The sequence below is a fragment of the Falco cherrug genome, chromosome Z, assembly GCF_023634085.1.
Source record: "Falco cherrug isolate bFalChe1 chromosome Z, bFalChe1.pri, whole genome shotgun sequence".
Lineage (NCBI taxonomy): Eukaryota > Metazoa > Chordata > Aves > Falconiformes > Falconidae > Falco > Falco cherrug.
In genome coordinates this window covers 14,812,628-14,833,064 of record NC_073720.1, presented here as the reverse complement: position 1 = coordinate 14,833,064, position 20,437 = coordinate 14,812,628, and the positions used below count along the sequence as shown (strand labels likewise).

Genomic DNA, 20,437 nt, shown 5'->3' with positions numbered 1-20,437 from the left:
GCTCAATACAAAGAGTTGTGTTCCTCTGAAGTCCGGGAAAGCAGTAGGATTGCACAAGATGGGTCAAGGTTGCTGCCCGTAATAAGGGACAGGGTGAATCATAGTGTAACTGTCATGGGTAAATACACGTTTCTTCCCAACTTCCTCAGCAAGCCTAACTGTTCTGTGTGAAGAATACATGGCTCCTGCACCTGAATACACAAAAAATGCATGTCCCAGAGCAGGTATCATAAGTCTGCACTTCCCCCTCCCTACCCAGGCACTACCGTTTGCACAATCACCTTCACTTCTGCTTCAGCCTTCTCTGCCTCTACAGATTTACTTTTGTTTTTTAAGGATGCCCATGCTTCAGAAGCAGAGTGGACAGTGCCCTCTAGCCTAATGAGGTGGTCAGAGCACCCTGTGGACATGGGACACATCTGGAGCACCCTTGCCCACTGTACCCAAGCTCCTCCACTTCCCAAACAAGCCTTTAACCACCTCTGCAGTTGGAGGTGATGTTTTCGCTGACATACGATGACATCTGTTGTTTGTCCCATGAGACTTCAGAGAGAGAAAACTCTCTGGTGTTTAAATCCACAAGAGGGTTTCAGGTCATAAATGCAATGCCGTTTGGGGATGCCTGAGGATTGTGAGCAGGTAGCACAACATGTAACAGAAAAGATTGGTGTTAGTGCCATCACTGCCAAAGCCAGGAAAGACTCCATCTAAATGTGACTTCACATTGTGTGTATATTCTACATCTCCAAGGTCAAGACTTTCAGTCTTCCTTGGCATCGGTCTTGCTAATTACAGGCATAAGAAGGAAGAGTACACGTATGGCCAGAGGTCTGGAACAAGGCATGGTGAAATTGCTGCCTGTTGGTACATATCAAAAGAGGGAAGACAACAAAACCTCAGCTTACAGAGATATGTTGGAAAGCAATACTGAGAAAAGAAATGAGACAACAGGAATTTCCATTTGGCTACAACAAGTGCCCTGTGCTCAGCAGGTTGCTTCCTGTGAGCCTTTTCCTCTGTCTGCTAGATGTCTGTATGGATGTAATTACATATTTTACATTCAGAAAAGGGTGTGCCTGAGCTTTGATTTTTTTGGAGTTCTCAATTTTAATTCAAATGAAGGAGAACTAGCAGCCTAACCAAAATATGTGGAACATTAAACCACTGAGTGCTGCAGTGCACATAACTTACCCAGTTCAGCTCCAGGCTGCGTTCCCCAGCAGCACCATGCATAAAACACGGAAGAAGTACAGGCTGAAGAGGCATTCAGCACTTGGAGCTTGCAACAGCCAGCATGCCAAAACAAATCACCTTTACCAGGGTTTCACTGAAGTATCTCTAAAATTGGAATTAGCCTAATAAAGGATTCCTGGGTGTATGCTCTCCTGAAAGCCAGATACTCCACCCAGGCAAGGTAGTTTCCATGTGGGTCCCCAAATTACTTGGTTATAGAGGTTTGTGGAGATAAGCATTCATAGAGTCATAGACTCACAGAATGGTTTGGGTTGGAAGGGACCTTAAAGACCATCTAGTTCCAACCCCCCTGCCATGGACAGGGACACCTTCCACCAGCCCAGGTTGCTCAAAGCCCCATCCAGCCTGGCCTTGGACACTGCCAGGGATGGGGCATCCACAGCTTCTCTGGGCAGCCTGTTCCGGTGCCTCACCACCCTCACAGTAAAGCATTTCTTCCTAATATCTAATCTAAACCTACCCTCTTTCTGTTTAAAGCCATTCTCCCTTGTCCTACTGCTACATACCCTTGCAAAAAGACCCTCTCCATCTTTCCTGTAGGGCCCCCTTTAGGTACCAGAAGGCTGCAATAAGGTCTGCCCAGAGCCTTCTCTTCTCCAGGCTGAACAACCCCAGCTCTCTCAGCCTGTCTTCATGGGACAAGTTCTCCACCCCCCTGACCATCTTCATGGTCTGCCTCTGGACTCATTCCAACAGGTCCATGTCATTCTTATGTTGGGGGTCCTAGAGCTGGATGCAGTACCCCAGGTGGGGTCTACCAGAAGCAGAGTAGAGGGGCACAGTCACCTCCCTCGCCCTGCTGGCCACACTGCTTTTGGTGCAGCCCAGGATATGGTTGGCTTTCTGGGTTGCAAGCGCACATTGCCAGGTCATGTTGAGCTTCTTGTCCACCAATGCACCATTGCTCTTGTGCTGAGATATGGGCTCAAAACAGGCCCATATCTCAGCACATATCAGTCCAAATGATCTTTGTAATCAGGGATACAGCTCTGTTCCCTCAGCTATCACTATGTTGCTTCACAGTTCCTTGTTTTCCTTAGGTTCCTACTGTCTGTCCATCTTGGCTATTGTGAGTGTGCTTGGGTCCCTGGCCATGCCTGAAATACTACAGTCTAGTGTCTAAGGCACATAGCTGAAGGCTGAACTCACCATGTCTCCCAGACTAAGCATAGCCTAGAGCCCAGGACTGTGGTTTGACACACGGCAGGAGTGCTCCTTCAAATTTTGCTCTTGGCTGTTTATTCCAGCCCTCCAGCCCCCCAACTTTTGACCTTGGCTGTTTATTCCTGTTTATTCCTACCTCCTACCAGCCTTCCAGTGGCTTGATGTTTGTGTTTAGTGTAATTCACAGCAGGAGAACTATTCAGCCAAAAAATACCTTGAACGGAGATTAATTAAAAAAAAAAAAAAGAAAAAGAATTGTTTCCTTGATCTCTCTTACTGTGTGGATGCATGCAAATATTTATGCAAACACAATGCAGTAGAGGATCATATAACAATAGACGCTCAAGTTCATACTGCTGGCAGAAAAATTACCTGCCAAATCCTAATCTAGGCCATTACGTGCGTTAAATCAGCCTGTGCCTCATGCATGCACATACCATGTTTTGCTGCCTCGCTGGTGATCTATGCTTCAGAGCAGGGAGCACTGAACAGAGTCAAGTGTGAAGGTGAATCACTGTTTTAGCTCAGTGCTGACAAATGGGGTTCTATGACACAGGGATGGTTGTTCTCTGCATCTCAGGTGACCTAAGTGGGGAAGGAAGTTGCCCAGACATCCATCTTGGCAAAGATGGGGAACAAGACAGAGCAGGCTCAGTCACACAACTTTCAACATGTATGTATACTTCTGGCGTCTCCAGTATTGTCCACACACGTTCCAAGATGTGTTTTACAGAAAATAGTTTTCTGCCTTAAGAAGCTTAATGCTACAGCTCTGATGCTACAACAAATCATCCTGTGGGTGAGCAGCTCCTTTGGCTTCATTGTTGAGGCAGATTGAGATTGCCATCAATCTGCAAACTAGTTTGTTACACCAGAAAGGAGGATGTGAGGATGTATGCAGGTATGTAATTAAGTGGGTACTAGGTTAGGATTGTACGTCACCAGTAGAGATGTTTTTGTATAAAAATAAAAGCACAACAGAGGACAACAATAGGTCCACTTTGATGGAAACTCCAGAATGGGTACAGAATTTGCCACCATATTTAACCTAATTGCAAATAATAATTTGCTTTTTATGAAAACAACTTTCAACCTGAATTTCAAATATGCTGGAATTATCATCTTTACTAGCGTTAGAATTTCTATTTATGTACAAATACAGACCTTTTATTAGCCTGCAAGAGAATGGAGGGTAACCAGGGCAACTGAGACACACCAAACAGTAATATTCCTAAAATCAGGCCCAGAAAGGATAAAGTTCCTTCTAATAAATGTTTTTTGCCATTGTGTCGTCCAAAGCCACACCTTAAGTATCTTATTTGCCCAGTATTTAATACTATAATATCCCAAGCTCTGATGCACTGTGTCAAGCAGTATTGAAACCCACATCTGAAAAACGTCAAGGAAAGACTGACAGGACAAATGCCATGAGCCAGGTAAATACAGAACTTCAAATGCTCCCAAAAGCATGTTATGTATCTGCACCTCCTCTCTAGCAGAGCTGTCTTTGTCTTGCTACTTTTATGCTGATGCGTAGAAATTTGGTTCCAAGCAGTGAGTGGGCTTACAGCTCAGTCCAAGGGTAGTATGGGAGAAGGCATATTTCTTTCCCTGGATATGGTTCAGTGGGGTCAGACTGTTGCTGCCTGGAAATGTGGTGCAGAGAGAGTTCTGAAAATTCTAGCCGCTTATTCAGGATTCATTGAAGCTGGCAGCTCAGCTGAGTTACACGAATTTTGGTTGAATGGCTCCTGTTCATGTAGAGATCAGCTTTGGAGTGCGTGTAAAGTTCATAACAGCTTAGGGTCCTTTAAATTCATCTGACACACATCAGCCATGTTCAGGTCATGGACTGCAGCACGGAAAAATTGAAGCATCAGCTTACTAAGCTTTGTTATACTGAGGGCATTTCTTTGTGGGATCTCATAGAAATAGAGAAAGCAAGGCAATATCCAGCTGATAAACTGGTGAGCCAAAAGACTGACTGGAAAGGCACTGTCTTAGAAATAGAGCCAACACCACAGCGGCAAGAACTGCTAAATAACGAGCATAGCTGGGAGTTGCAAGGCAAAGCATGGCAGTATGTTTGTATGTTATACACTGACGTTGTGATGCCAAAGGAGGGCCTTGCAATATTAAAAGTATATGAATGTCTGAGATGTTCTCAGTATCTTTTATTTTAAGATTCCCATGCTTCTCTGGCTATTAGAAATCTAAATTAGCTTCTGAATCTCATAAATCTTCTTTTTCATGATGTAATTAGGCCCTTCTACTGCTGTGCAAAGCAAGCCTCTTCAATTTCACATCCACAAATCAGATTTAGTTCTAGAACTGATTCTACCAACCCTTCCAGAGTTAGTAGGATTGTTACCATTTGTTCAGAAAATTATATTTAGCTTAATCTCTTTCCAAGAACTATGCTGTGTCTTATTTCACTGACCTCATGCTACTTATGGAACTCAGCAATGGGATGTATGCAACATGATGAATAAGCATGTGCTGAACTTTACACTGCCAGTGTAATTAACTGCAGGATGGCACAAATACTTAGATTGGGAAGCAGGCCTGCAACTGTTCATCAGTTTACAGCATGCAGGTCGTTTTAGCAGAGGAACTTCAGCAGTAGGTCCCTTCTCAGGCATTAGTTTACTGTAGCCACTGTAGACATTTGTGACTGAAGTATTAAGACTCATCCGAATGATGTACAAATGGAAATGCCTGTATGTGGAATCCTCAGAAGACACCTGGAACAACGGTGGAAGGAATGGACATGATGGATATGAACAACAGCAGACAAATCAAGGAACAGTGCAGAGTATGTTTACATTCAACACCACAAGACAAGACCAGAAGTTCAGTCCCCTTGCTCTGATAAAGCCATAGCACAGGCAACTCATCACCTCCCAAACCACGGTCTGATGACAGGGGCTCAGACAACATCTTCCCAAGAGGAAGACAGACAGTAGCCATAAAGATGGAAAAATGAGGAAATAAGAAATTTTCCAAAGGTTCCTGGAGGATAAGGCAAGCAAAGGTTTGAGGCAAAATCATTGCATAACAACTGCTTGAGTCAGAAAGATATAAAAGACCTGATCTAAAAAAATTGTTGCTGCCAGTCAACACAGGCCCAACATACTTGAAGAGGATTCAACAGGTGGTGCCCCTTGTCTTCTGTCCTCCACACAAATGACCCTGGTCAGACCACTTGGACATTAGGATCCCGATACTGGCCAGTACATGGCAGTGAGATCCACCTGCTAGCATCTCTGGACTGCATGGGAGAAGCCTTACCTTTACTGCTCACCATAAGGGTCTTATTAATGGCAGTGAATCCAGTGTTTCCACACCATGTATTTTTCAGGCATCTGAGGTAGAATATTTTCTAGTAAATGGAATGCAACTGCCTTCAATTTAATTGTTTTTGGCACGTGGTATTTTTCTTTCCATTTCTTTTAAATTCATGGCACTATCTAAGTTAGTGCAGGTCAGTAGATCAAAGTCCTTCATTGCTTCTCCCTGCAAACACAAAAACCACAATAGACCATAAGGTTTTCCTGCAGACAGGAAAGACCAGGGAATTTTTTGAAGCCCTTTAGCAATATATTGCCAACATGTCACTGGGTTTACAGGCACAGGTCCCTAATGATTAAGAAAATTCTCTATATTTGAAAAATATTAATTACAGAGAGTTTATTTCTCTGGGGTCAGTGTACTCCTTTCCAATAATAGGTCTGTGCCAGTTGACAACACAGGGATGCTTCCACTGAGACCTCATAGGAAAGAGCTGCTGCTTTGCGAGCACACCAAAACACATGTATTATCCACAGTACTTGAGGTTATTCTTGGCATGAACAGAGGCTACTCCTGCTCTTATCACAGCCAGTGTGAGTTTTGCTATTTGCTTTCCTGAATATATTCAGTCAGACTCAAATTCGTTTTGTTGGTTGTATTCTATAACCTTTTTTTTCTTCTTTCCCTTTTTTTTTCTTTTTTTTTTTCTTTTTTTAATAAGAAAACTGAAATGAACAGTCCATAAAAAGAATCAGTGGCAGACCTTTGCTGGCAGTATTATATATTTATAACCTCTGGCGTTTGTAAATGCTGGTAGGAGTACTACCTCTCACACTTCTGGTTAAACTGTATGGTTTGTAAAATGTGCACACAACTTCTCAGCAAAGGAAGTTCTTTAATAGTCTTTATTGGCTGGAGGAAAGTGGGTGCCAAATACAACTGTGAAATGGGAAACAATGCACAAAGGAAAAGTTCCAGAACATCAACACATCCGTTCCTTTTCTCTGCCATAAATAACCAACACACCCTTAAATACAAGACTAAATGGCTCCAGGAAACTCTCATTAATGAAAATGTCCTAGCCGGTCTTCTCACTTTCATTTGGAATTTACATACCCCAAGAAGTTTTTTTTCTGACCTAGACAGCAGATATGTTGTTCTTTAAGTAATGCTAAGTACTGAGATAAACTAAGATAAACTAGAACTAGCCTTCCTCTCTCACGGATGTTAAAACGCATGGCCCTGCTACTGTTAAAATGTATGACAAAATTCTACTCTGAGTGCATACAGACACAGTGTGCATGCACAGCACCTGCCTTTCAGCTTTCTGGAAATTCGAGATAACGCAGGAAACAAAACAAATTCTGCATATAGGTACGACATGCAGATAAGTTTCATTATAAAATACAACAGCTATGGTATTTTACAAGGAAGGTCTCATGATAAGACAGGATGCACAAACAGCCTATTTTCTGCAGATCAGAAGTCGTAGGGTAATTAGACCAGTCATTTGTTTAGGGGACACATATTAAAATTAGAATATTTCACTTTATAAAAATGAGATAACTGACATCAAGCATCTGTAGCTTTATCACGCTGACACTTGTACCATACAGACTTGTCTTAAATAGCATCAGATCTAGAAAGTTTCTTAACTTACAACTGAGTCATTACAAATTGAGTCATTAATACAATATCAAAACCTTAAAATAACTTGGGGAACTACCCCTACCTTTGATTTCTCCTGGCAGCTTCTTCTAATTTCACAACCGCATTTTTTTGCCTAGAAATAAAACAAACCTGCTCACACATCTTTCCCCAGTTTCTGTATGGAATGTCTGTGAATTACAGGAAAGCTGCCTTTCTAATTAAAAACAGAAAATACTAAAAATTACTATCACTTGATTTCATCATATAGAAAATGAGTCAGATCTTCTTCAATTACTCATGGTACACATGGTACCATGTAAATAATACAGGGCTTCCTGACAAGTGAGGTGCTTGTGAGCCTTTACTAGAGGTGAAATAACATAAGCTGCAAAAAAAGAAAAGTGGTGCAATTTCCTTTAACATTTTCAGTGCCTTTGAACAAAAGTTCTTGTGTCACTTTTGTGGATGGAAACCTGCATCTGTGATGCTGTCATCTGTGGCACAGATGCAAACAGCATCCTTCTGAGCCTTGGATGCAGACCCTCTAGGAGGGCACCAGGCTCCAATCACTGGGGTCTGGAAATGGAGAAAGGCAGAGGGAGTCCTCCCTTTGATGGGTCACATACGTTGAAACAGCCATCTTCTCTCCCCAAGCCTTCTGGTGCTATGGATAATCCCAGTTTCATCGTGTTTTGCCTGCTTCTGGGCTAGAATGCGAACCGGGAACTAAATGCAAAAACAGTCTTAGGCAGCTGACATGCCTGAAGTGAAGTTCGGACTACAGAATTAGCTCTCTAGCAGACCTTCCCAGTAGAGAGAGATCTGGGACTGTGAAGAGCTGACTGATGTATGGGAAAGGTAACTGTTTAAACCTACTAGATAGAAGACCCCCAAGAGAACTCTGTTGAAGTTTGTCCATCCTTGGATTTATGAATGTTTCAATGTGCATCAGGAGAAGACAGCATCTTCTGCTTCGGATTCACAGCCCAGAGTTTCTGTCCAAATGCTGTTTTTTAAAAAACTCTCTTCTTTCCCAAGAACAGTATGTGTATAAGGAGACTCGGTCCCTCCTCTTGAGGAGGTGACACAGGTCAACAGATAGACCACTATCCCAGGACACAAGACCTGAAGTCAAGGACGCTTTTGAGCTAGAAGAGACCTGAGCTCATGTTCAAATGCATGACCTAAACACAAGGTTCATGCACCTCCTGCTAGCCTACTGAAGCTTCAAATCTCTTTGCCTGAGCAAAAACACTGGAGAGGGGAAGAAACAGTGGGAGACTTCTTCTCTACAGGATAGGCTTTATTCACTCAGCCTGAGCAGGGAATGTGCAGGATGGCAGGAGACTCCGGCTTTGGGGACCTGACATCATCTACTTAGCCAAGATGGGACACAAGTCTGGCCCAAGACCTCCATACAAATATTTGTCATTCTTTATCATCTAGGTTCTGAGAAAAACAATCTGCAGCAACTAGGAAAACCTCTTTAGGCAGAAAAATGTGAGGGAAACCAAGCAGTTACTTTTTCTGCCCGTTCTGCTGTGGTTTACTGGGGAACGAGAGAGGAGCCACAGGCTTGCCAGCTCTTCTGATTTTACAGGTCTCGTGGTATATATTTTTTTAATTGCCTGACCCTTGAGACTGTGGGGCTGTGAGGATTTCAAGTCTCATTTAAAAGAGAGGCTGGCACGTAGCTGTTGTGGCTTCAAAGAAATGCTGGAGGTCAAGTCCCAGACCTCAAAAACTAGAGGCAAATACAAAGATAAAATGAATCAAGAATCTCCCCTGGGTTTGGAGGGCCAGGCCCACTGCTTCGAACCCCGGAGGGCTGGCAGTGCTGGAGATATTAACGATGCTTTTCTAAGAAGGGTATCTGACCGTGCCACGGAGAGGGCCCGGAACGACCAGCCGAGCTGCGCGGCTTCACCCGCCTGGTGCGGACGGCCCGCCGGGGACGCCGAGGAGCCGCCGGCCGGGGCAGCCCAGCAGCGCAGCCGGCAGCGAGCCACGGGCGGGCGCAGGCCCGAAAGGCTCGGTAGCCTCGGCCCGTTACAACCAGGACCCCGGCGGCGCGGCCAGCCCGGGCCCTGCCGGGCGGCGGGAGGCAGCGGTGCCCCGGGGGCAGGGCCGGGGGTGGCGGCGGCGCCGGGCGGTGCGCGGCGCAGGCTCCTCCCGCAGGCAGCCCGCCAGCCCCTCTCCTCCATCCCTCCCTCCTCCCCGGCTCCATCCCTCCTTCCTGTCGGCGCTGCGCACAGCTGCCCGCCGGAGCTGGGCCGCCCGGACCGCGCCGCGGGCAGCCCCGCGCACCCCTCGCGGCATGAGGCTGCCGCCGGGCACGGCGAGGCGGCGGCGGGTGAGTGCCGGGCCCCGGGCAGGGCGGCTTCTCCCGGCGGCGGCCCCGCGGCGGGGCTCCGCTCGCACCTGGGAGGGGGCGGCCCGAGGGGCGCGGCGGTAGATGCCCCCTCCATCCCTGCCTGCGCCCGCCCCGGGGAGGTGCCGGCGAGGAGGGGCGGGCGGGGGGCGGCAGCCCGGCCGGGACCCGGCGGGGCCGCGGGGAGTTTCCGCGCCCCCCGCCCGCCTCCCTGCTCTCCGCTGGCGCGGGCGCTGCGGCTGGGGCTCGGCCGGGGCTGCGGGGCGGGCGGCGGCGGGGCGCGGGGCCGGTGCGGCGCGGACAGCCGCAGCAGCCCCGGGGCTGCGGGGGGAGACCGGCGGCTCCTGTGCAGCCGGCGGCTGGAATAGAAGCTGTGTTTTGTCGACAGCTCGTTCTGCTGGCCGGCAGGTTGGTTGGTGCAAGGACTGAGCAGCGGGTAAATAGTATTTACGCCTCCTGTCGTGCTTCTCATTTTTTTCTTAAAATGAGTAGCGCCCTTTCAGAAAAGGGGAGTTCGGGAGGGGGAACCCGGAGCCCCCTCTGCAGCCGGGGGGCATCCAGACGTGCTGCACGCCTGGGAGCGTGCTGGCTGTACAGGGACACCGGCGCAGTGGCTGCTTGCTGTATCTATTTTGAGTGATTGAATTTCTAATGTGTTTAGAGATTGTGTTTAAAAAAGATCTCTCTAAGCCTCCGAGGTAGTTCTGGAAGGAACGTCACTCCCTTGTTAAAATTCAACGTGTGTAAGTGAATCTGAACTGGGCATATTTTGCTGGCACGCTGCCTGTTGCTTCAGTAGGAATTGGTGATATACGCGTTTGTTTGGTTTTTAATTGTTATCATTAGTGGATCCTTGGGATTTTTGCTGTAAAAGGGACTAAAGCTCTGGATAGATACTGTAATCATCGGCTGCCGGGGAGAGCTGTGAGCTGTTGAGCAGGAATTGTCTCTGATTCTTTTCCACAGACTTTCACACATAAAACCTCCATTGCAAAAATAAGTCAAATATTCATATTGCATAATCAAGCTGGCCGTGTCCTGTCAAATTCCCTTCGGGGGAGCATGGGCACTGGGTATTTTCCTGCTGTGTTTGAAACCCAGCCTGTTACCTAAGTAAGGCAGTGTGACTTGCCTTTGACATCTCACCTGGAAGTCCGTTCTGCCGTTTTTCCTTACTGGAAAAGAATTCTTTAAATTCTTCTTAAAGGCTTAGTTGGACTCCACAGCATGAATCCAGACTGTTAATCAGACTTAGCAGGTTTAGTAGCTGTGGGGAAGATTAAAGTCCATGCCATGCCATGGTCCCTCTCAAATCAGCACGTGGCAATGCCAGCAGAGATGGTATGTTTTTTCATGTAGATCCATCAGTGCACATGTGCTTTATATACAAAGCTTTGCATGTCCTGGAAGGAAGACTGCATGAATGCCTTGATCTGCACAAAGTCTGTGCTTGTCCTTAACTTCTCAACCATTGTATGCTGTATGGTTTTGGTGATAAAGATAAGCTTTGATTTCTTTATTTTTTGGTGACAAAGGTAAGCATGCACATAGAAGTCTCCTGGGTTTGGTCCCAATATGAATCAAGATCAAACCAAATATTATGTTTGATGAGGGGAAGGATTAGGATGCAGAAGAGACAGAAGCAAATGCAGGGAGTGGATCTGTAGTACCGAGCTGTGCCTTATCTGTAGTTGGTTGGTATTGCTCGGTGTGGGTTGCTTGTCATTACCTGCATAGGGGTCTGCAGGTTACTTCTGAGAGGTCTGCTGAGTATACTAAGAAAAGACAGTCTAGTGTCAGTAGGTTGCAGGGCTAGGTATCTAAACTAGAAAGTGTTGCAGAAGTCCACAAATGGAAAGCTTAAAAATCACTAACTTGGAGCTGGTTTGGAGTATAGCTTTTAGGCAGCCAATAGATCACCTGATTTTGTTTGATTTTGCTTTCTGTTTACTTAGTCTTTGCATCCTTTCATCTTATCACTGCTTCACCTATTCAGACTTTTATCAGTGTTATTAAGTGATAACAGTTTCCATTGTGCACTCTCCAAACATACTGCTTTAGTAACTTTGAGCCACCAGTGGCAATCACTATCTATGAATTAGATTGTGCAAAATCCCTTTACAGGTGTGTTGAGGAAAGGAAGAGACTTAACCTTTAGGTGAGGGCATTCTCTCAGACTTGCTGAAGGCAAGTCAGAAATATGTGGGAACAGCCATATGCGTGGAGATGCTGTCCAAGAAAGAGAGAAACTTACTTTCACAGGTGGCAAAGCTGCTGCTGCTACTTTAGGAGGGAATTCATGCAGCTTTAATTTTCAGGTGCATGGTAGGTTATGAAGTATGGCTATAATGTCACATCTGTTTCAACATCGGTCAGCTCAGGGCTTTAGTGAACATTCCAAAAAAATCTGGATGTATTGATAGGCATAGGTAGTGCTGGAACAGAATCTGTAAATCTATTAGAAACAGCTCTCTTAGGGCATGGATATTAGGTTGTTTAATCCAACTGGCAGCAAGTTACTGGCACCAAGTTTTTTGCCTTGAGATGTGATGTGAGAAGATGTATTTAAAATCAGAATCTTAGGAAGAATTCCACTTGAAAGAGAAAATGGTACCTCACAAAGAAAGTGTCTGGCAGTCTTAAACAATCTGGATGTTTATAAATACTGACTCTATCTTGCAGAGTACGTTGCATCACAAAGCTGTTCCAGATGGATTGTGTTTTTCTGCAGATGACCCAATAGATGATGGGACCAGGTAAATTAAGTTCTTTCCCACTTAACACTGTGTGCCAGAGCTCAGAGGTATGCAGAGGATGCTAAATCCAGCAATTCCTGTTGTGATGGTACGTTTGTTGGATGAAATCAAAAATGATCTGATACAGTTTTAAATGATAGTTTATATTATCTTGTAATGAGCTTATTTGAGCTGTTGAAAGGCAGCTTTTAAATAATGGAAGAGAAAACAAGAAATCGGGAAACTTCTTGGAGTTAGTTTTGTTCCATTTTCAATAGTACATACTGACCTGGGACACAGTTGCAATGGAAACACTGGCATCTTAGGTTCAGACTGATGTTGAAATACAGAGATGATTCAGGTAAGGGGATGTTAATTAGCAGTAGAAGAAAAGGTCTGATGAAGGAGGTTTAAAGATACTCGCATAGGTAAAAGGACTCAAGCAAGATACTGATGGCTCTTTGAGAGGGGATCCTCTTGCTCTGATTTAGATGTTGATTCTCATGCAGGGAAACATGGACAACAGGCATGTAAGTAGATTTTAGTCCTGTTACCATAACTAGCTAGAATTAGTTGAAATAATTCACGTTTTGGTGCAACTTTCCCCCTGATATTTAGTTATGACTCCTTTCTGACAGTTAGGCATAAAAGTTCTGTCTAAAACCAAGAATAGTAAGTTACTTCTACATAGTGCTTGAAAGGTGATTGTGCTGTATGCCCCAAAGCTGGTTGATGTATTTCATTCCATGAGCAGTTTAATATAAAAGATATAAATAATCCTTGGGAGCAGGACCTGGAGCCCATGGTCTCTCGCTTCTAGCGAGTGCCCTCTCACAAGGACATGAAGTCCTGCTCCAAGTCAGTGGTTACTTAAGCCGTGGAGAGAAATGCCACCTACAAAAGTCTGGAAAGGTCTCTATCCTGACTCATCTGTTACTTTTGAGTAGTCTCTGGGGTGGCTGGAGGTGTTTCCCATGTCCCAGCAAGTGCTGCGGTGGCAGCGCTGCCTTTGAAAAGGAGCACCACTGCTGCTTTTGTTTTGTGTGTCTAAATAAAAGCAATGGCTTCTGCTTTTTCTGAGGAACCTGATTCTGTGGTTCTGCACACATTTTATCAGCAGACACAGGCAGGGAATAATTGCCTCGTGAATCTTGAGTGTCTAAGCATCAGGCAGGTGTTGTGGCCCTGTCAGAGATGAGACTGTGCACCTGTGCATGCTGATGCATACAAAATTTATCATCACCTCTCTTTTTCCCTCCCCCACCCCCCCAATACTTAGCTGCAGTTAAATGGGATTTTGGAACATGTTTCTTTTAGTTTTAAGCATCAAAAGTACAGTTTTTATAAGTGCTTAAATGTCTTCAGGGTTCATTTTTCAGAATCTTGTGGATCTCTGGTTCCAGAGTCATTAGCACAGTGGTGGTGGGGGCCATATAAATTCCTGGATGGCCAGAGCTGTTTTCTTACCTGCCTTTGAGGGGGTGTAGGGGCAGCTAGGATACTGATCATGAGCGAACACAGAGGTTCCCGTGTTCTTTGCCTGCCTGCCTTACTGGCTATAAACTAGCAGATGGTAATTTGAATAATGGTATCTGGATGTTCAGATCTGACACTGAGAAGAATATTCAGGGACTGTTTTTCATATGCACCATCAGTTTTTTTGCCGATCATTGCTGTCCTCCCTCCACAGGAAAATTTGCAATCCCTAAATCTGCAGACTGTGTGAGCCCTCCTGCTGTGCATCTAGATGGTCCTTGTGCTTCCTGCAAGCACCAGAAACTCTCAGCAGGGGCTTTTGCCACTTTGCTGCTGTCTGCCTTTCCCTGCTGCCGCCTCTTGGAATCACTCCTAGTAGCAGGTTTCACTGCAAGCAGAAAGTGCTTAACCTAAAAATAATTTCTAACCCATTGGTATGACTGTTGGTCAGGGTGTAAGGTTTTGAAGGGCATATGTCTCCCTTCCTTTCACTGCACGGTCTGGAGCGGGCATTGGAGTGAGGTCAAAGACTGTTGCTACAACAGAAGCAGCTTTCCCTTATCCCACAGGCAGAGAACTGCTGAGTTGTCAGCTGTTGAGTCCAAATTATGCCTTTTACTTCAGGGAGCACAAGTTCTCAAAGCACATGTCATGGAAACAAGGACAGCACTGTAGCAATTCCCTGCTCCTTCTGCCTCGCTTCCTACCCTGCCAAAAACCAGACCCGCAGCACAGCCCACAGCAGAGGATGGGCAGCCTGTGTTGCGTGTTAGGGGAGCACTTGAGAGATGGATGTCTTCCCCCTCTCCTGGGCATACCTGTCAGGGAGCAGGGTCTCCTTTCTCACCTGTAAAACCAGCAATTCAGGGGCAGCTTTCTGCATAACCAAAAAGCCGGCCTCAGTGCCCTGAAATTTCCTCAGGTCTTAAGTAGATAAAGCAGCACTTTCTTGGGGATGCTTTTATGCTGCAGCATTTTCCTTGCCAGCCAAATGGTTTTACCGAGACAATAACATTGGTTAGGGAATTATTGCGGGTTTTTGATTGTTTTTGGATGCTGCTGTATTGATGAGCAACATTATACCAGTGTTCTCTGCCTGTATAGCTTACTGCATTTTGATCATCAGTCAAAAACACTGTATTTTGGAATATACATATATTCCTAAAATAGACATACATATTTGCGCTTGCTGTGTACCTATAGCTGCATTGGTAATAGCTTTGTAATATTGACTGAACTCTGATAGCTTTGTATCAAGGTAGCCTGGTAGTTTGTAGCACATAATCATGAAATTTAAATAAAGCAAAGTATTTGTATGATTTCTTTAGGTGATAAACACTGTCGGAAAAGTATGCTGGAATGCTTCTTATGCTTGCATAGTTTTTGTCATTATTGCACAAGTTGCTTAAAGGTATAATAAAACATTATTTTTGGTATAATAAAGGTATAATAAAACATAATAAAACAAACTTCTTACAAGTAAGAAGGGTGTTTGAAGGTGGTTTACACTGTCGAGCTGGTTCAGAAATGTCCGTGTTTTGCTTCTGCGCCTCAGCCATCCATCTAAACTAGTTCTGCTCCCTGAATAAATCAGTTACTTCCCTCCAAGAGGAAGTGCAAGCTTAGTTGAGTAGACAGCATGGTTAAATATTTATTCTGGATCTGTGGATGTAATCTATGGCAAGCTTGGCTAGCATGGTGAGCAGGACAAGCCAGCTCTATCCCAGATGGCTTTATGCCCTCAAATACCCACCATTTTGTGCCCTTGGGCTTGCCACACATTTCAGCCTAAAGCTTTACAAACTACTTTATTTCATTACTTTGAATGTAGAAGCACAGAAAGAGTTGGTTTGGAGTGAGGTGATGACCTGAACCCCCTGCTGCAAAGTGGTCTGGTCCACACTGGGACACGTTGGTCCCAAACATTATAAAGGCGAGTCTGTCTGCAGCGCGTAGGCAAGGAGTGAGGATACTTCCACATTGCAGTCCACCACAGTGGTTTGAGCATCTCTGATATTCATGCTTTCTGTAACTTAATAAGCTGCATTTCAAATTATTAGCAAGTTTGAGAGTTGCAGATCACGTCCCACATGTCTTAGAGAGCCCAGAGAAGAGGGAGATTTGGACAAGTGGTACATGAGACATGGCTCATCATGGGGCTGGCCTGGGCACGTAGTTGCCCTTTGGGGCTGTCTGGTGGTACCTGCCGTAGCCTGGCAGCCCTTCTTCTTTCCAAACAGGACTTCACGTGGTCACCCAGAAGTTCTTGCACCAAGATAGCAGTGCTGCACATCATGTGATGTAACCCTGTTTGTATGGCTGACTATGGATTTGCCCTTCTTGAACTGGGTGATCTAATGGCCTCTCTTAACTATAAAATCAGTGAGGACAGAGCTTCAAAATATCTTTCTCAAATAATTGGTCTTAATATTACTGCAGGGCAAAAATGCTGCTTAAATCAAACGAACTTCAGAAGAAAATTATAGTGGTCAGTATTATAGGTGGGGCTTCTGCAGACTCTGAAGCCCAAAGGTGAATGTATGTTATAAGTATTCCGACTACAGCTAATTTTCACAATATTTCATGTTTTGGATCAAGTTCAGCACTTGCGGCAAAAGAGATGTTTGACCTCTGAGGTTTTACAGCTACTCTGGAGCTAAAACCAAGGAGAGAAGCTTTTAATGTTCAATTCTAGGCACAGATAGAGGAGGAGGAGAGAGAAAAAAGAAAACAAAAATGTGATTTATTTATATTGTAGACTTCAGCGTTGTCTTGAGTTATGTGCAGCAAGCACTGGAATACTGTGTGTGAGGTGGACGTGAATGTCAAACTCTTACTTCTGCTAGCATAGAAACCTGCTGGTTCTAAGGATAATAATATCTGTTCCCTAGAGTCTACCTGTTCCTCTTCCTTTTCCCCTCCTTCCCCCTGCTCCACAGTCTTCCAAAGGTCATGGCTATGAGAAGTCTTTAGTGTACAGATCTCCAGGCACGTAACTCATAATTCATCTGCTAGAATAGCATTGTCACGATTCCCAATATAGAACAGCCTGCTCCTCCAAATCAAATGTGATCGGCCTGTTTCTTTTTCACAATGCTAGGAAATTTTTGGAATAAGATATTTTTGACCAAATGTTGCCTTATGTTTCAAATGACAGGATCAGTCTGGATGTAAATCCAGCAAGCCGTCGTGTGACCCTTATTATCTTACCTCAAAATCTGTGGCTCGTCCCTTGAACATTGTCTTCTTTCACCATTAAAATGCTTACTAGCATGAAATCTATGCAAGATTTATGCTAATCTAGCCTGACATTGGTGTAGTGTGAACCGAAGACTTTAATATGGGAAGACTTGTATTGAGCCCATATTTAGAATATTTTTAGTTGTGTGTACAATTTTATTTTTTATTTCAGTCTGTTCATCCCATCCTTGAAGAGCTTTGCCAGCACTTAATTAGCATTACTTCTCACAATGTGCACTTTTTGGTGGAGGTCTACTACATGGCATTGACTTTCATATCTCATGTATTGTTGTTTGTGTTTAAATCCTTTCTCTGTGTAGGTAATTGAGAACTGTGATCAAGTAACCTCGTTGAACTAAATAGTTGCATTGTTTTAGGCTTTGCAGCAACAGACAATCTCTCAAACCCAAACTGCTCCAAGTTTGATCCTGTGTACAAATCGACTTTGTACTGGATTAAACCATTTCCGCTGCTAATGAATGGCTTGTTTTTCTCTTGTGCTGTTGGATTGAGTGCTTTTGTAAGGTAGCTTTATCTGTGTTAAGTTGCAAGGATTTTTTATTTTCAGTGACTTTTATGTATTTATTTGCTTGAGCTGTGACAGCTGATACCTTGAAAATGGAATGTTTTCTGTTTGCTTCCCCATGTTTCAATTAATGAGTGGTGCAGCTGGTGTTAGTATGTGGAGAATTTATCCTGGAAAATGTTAGATTCTTGCCTATTATCCTTTTGCCCTGCTGTATGAGTGCCTGCTAACCAGTAGGTAACTCTGGGTTGGAGTTTGGACAGTGATCCCTGCAGACAGAAACGGGAGCAAGCGCTCAGCATTACAACAGCTGCCCATAGAATTAGGTCACTAACAGGTTTTTGGCAAAACTGTTAATTTTCCTCTGTACGCCCTTAAAGACAGAAAGTATGTTTATAATTCCAGATGAGTGATCCTCTAGCGTAGCATTCTTCACAATGGATTATGTATGAATCTTTTACTTCAGGTACCTGATGTGACTGCCCAGTTCAGCATTCAGCTCTCCTGTATGGAAGACTAAGGACTGAGCCTGTCAAGGCTCCTGCAGCAGCGGTCCTGCCAATGGTGCAAATGTAACTTTATGCATACCTTTATTCATACGATAAAATTAGTCATATACTTACACGTTTGCAAATTCAGGAGCAATGTGTGTATGTATGTGGTTAGTGAGGCTTATTATCTTGCATAAATCAGCAGTTAGTCATGAGCAGCACTCCATGGCTTTGAAATGCTTTCTCATCAGAGGGTACAGGTGAACTCTTGGTAGCATTTAGCTGCTTGTTTCACGGGACTTGAGAATTAAGGTGTATGAGATGCTGCAGTCTAAACCCAGATATTTAAGGAACTGATCACTTTTTAAAGAATTTTACAAGTACTGGTAATAATTGCCTCCAGCTGATCTCATCTTTTGAAGTAATGTGCATTAATTTTTACATCTTTAATGATAGCAGATTTTTAAAATTATTTTAAATTTTCTTATTTGGAAAAAAAACCCACTTGTCACTTGTATTCCTAATATGTGTATGTACCTCTGATCTTTTTAATCTCTTCTAGTGTAGCTCACAAAGACTTTCTGTATTTATTATTCTAAAGTCATATATTGATGTTCCTGAGGCATACGCATTGTCATCTAAATATGTTTAGCATTTATGATCTTGTATGGATCCAGTATATAGCTCTTTAATATGGAAAAATGCAGAAATGTGGAAAGTGGAGTACTCTCCAAAGATGTTTGAGGTGGTATTACATTTAAATGCTATGTGGCTTCTAATGATTTGCTTTGCAGTGAGATCGGCACAAGTTTTTGTAGAATAGCATTACACAAAAGGAAGAAAAAGTGAGGCATTGGTGTTTCATACCATGAAATTTACATTAGAGGTTTTTCTGGTCTCTGGATTTAGACAGGTAAGCTTAAAAGAATGATGCTTGGCCTTGTGAGTCATGCACGCACTGTGTATCTGGGTAGACCTGATTAAATGCATAAAGAACAGAAATTTTCCTAAGGAAGAAAATACTGGAATAGAAGCTAAAAATAAACTGAAGCAGAACGTGTCATTCGTATAACTACAGCAAAATGTTAGTTGTCCAATCAACTCTCTCTTCTCTGCAGTTAGGTTTCCCTTTGCCCCTGTCTTCTCTCCCTGTGCCTGGGCACCTCAATGTGCAGCCACCAGAGAGACCATTGAGAATTGTCGCACGTCTCTTGTTCCCACAGTTGGCCTTGCTCAGCACTTTGGAAACAATGACTGCTTCATTGCTGATTTGTGAAACAAAAAAGTTAAACATATCAGCAACAATGCATGAAAAATGTGATGAACAACCTTCCAAAGGAATACAGGATTTATTGGTGACAGAAGCTAGTGAGTAAGAAGCCCTTCTTCTTTTGTACATCATCTGCCCGCTCAATACTGAAAGATGTAAACCATGAGATTTACTAATAATAGCAGGAAGGAAGAGCCCTGTTAAACAGAGATAGCAAAGTTGGAAGGAGTTGTGTGTGTAAAATCCAGCATTGTTTTTCCCTCTCAGTAGCCCCTTTTTATAGTCATCTTTGAGAAGAGAAAGAAAAAAAGAAATCTTTATGAGAAGAATCTGGCTTTTAAGGAAGTATTGAGGGGGAAGAGGCAGATGTAAGTTAGCAATGATGTAGTGATGGTCATGTGAAAATGATGTGAAGATGTGAGATTAAGTTTAGTTGTGGCTTTGAAAATTTCTGCTTTGTATTCTTAACTCTAAGTGTGAATCAGGTCAGGAGAAACTTGTGGAACTGACTCACTCTACGTCCTATTAGTAGAAGTCTCAATTTTCTATGAGCTGCTTTCAGTTTTAAATGAGGTGCGGCATCATTAGCCTTACAGACACTGCTGGCTCAGCACTTAGTGGTGGGTTATTTACAGGGACTCAATTCACTGCTTTTTCCAAGTTCTAAAAGGAATGACAGAAAAGCATTGCTTTATTTTACAGCAACAAAAATTAATTATACATATGGGTCCTAGCCATCTTGCATATTGTTTAAAAATATTCAGCTTTTCATTGCTTTGTTCCTTTTGCTGAGCGTTTTTTTAATGGTGCAGAGTTTGCTCGGGTGTTTGATCCCTCTGAAAAGTACTGTATGCAGTATTTTCCATTCTAAGACCTTCCATGAAATAGCTATAGAGCTGCTAGTTTATTTACATCAAGCAAAATCTAGAAACTTTCTAAGATAGAATCAGCCATCAGACAAGATGTAAA

General features: G+C 43.8%; 1 protein-coding gene across 8 annotated transcripts in view; it reads left to right on the top strand.

Moving 5' to 3' along the window:
- Positions 1-9,592: 9,592 nt before the first annotated feature.
- Positions 9,593-20,437, top strand: part of LIFR (LIF receptor subunit alpha) — a 54,570-nt gene continuing 43,725 nt past the window's right edge. Inside the window, exons 1-4 of one of the 8 annotated variants that reach the window (XM_055698843.1) lie at positions 10,026-10,138; positions 12,413-12,486; positions 18,174-18,279; positions 18,993-19,111. The gene's annotated coding sequence lies outside the window, so the exon portion shown is untranslated. Of the gene's footprint in view, positions 9,713-10,012; positions 10,167-12,412; positions 12,487-18,173; positions 18,280-18,992; positions 19,112-19,548; positions 19,567-20,437 lie in introns of those variants that run through there. The other 7 variants (XM_055698844.1, XM_055698846.1, XM_027811262.2 and 4 more) reach the window with 7 other exon arrangements.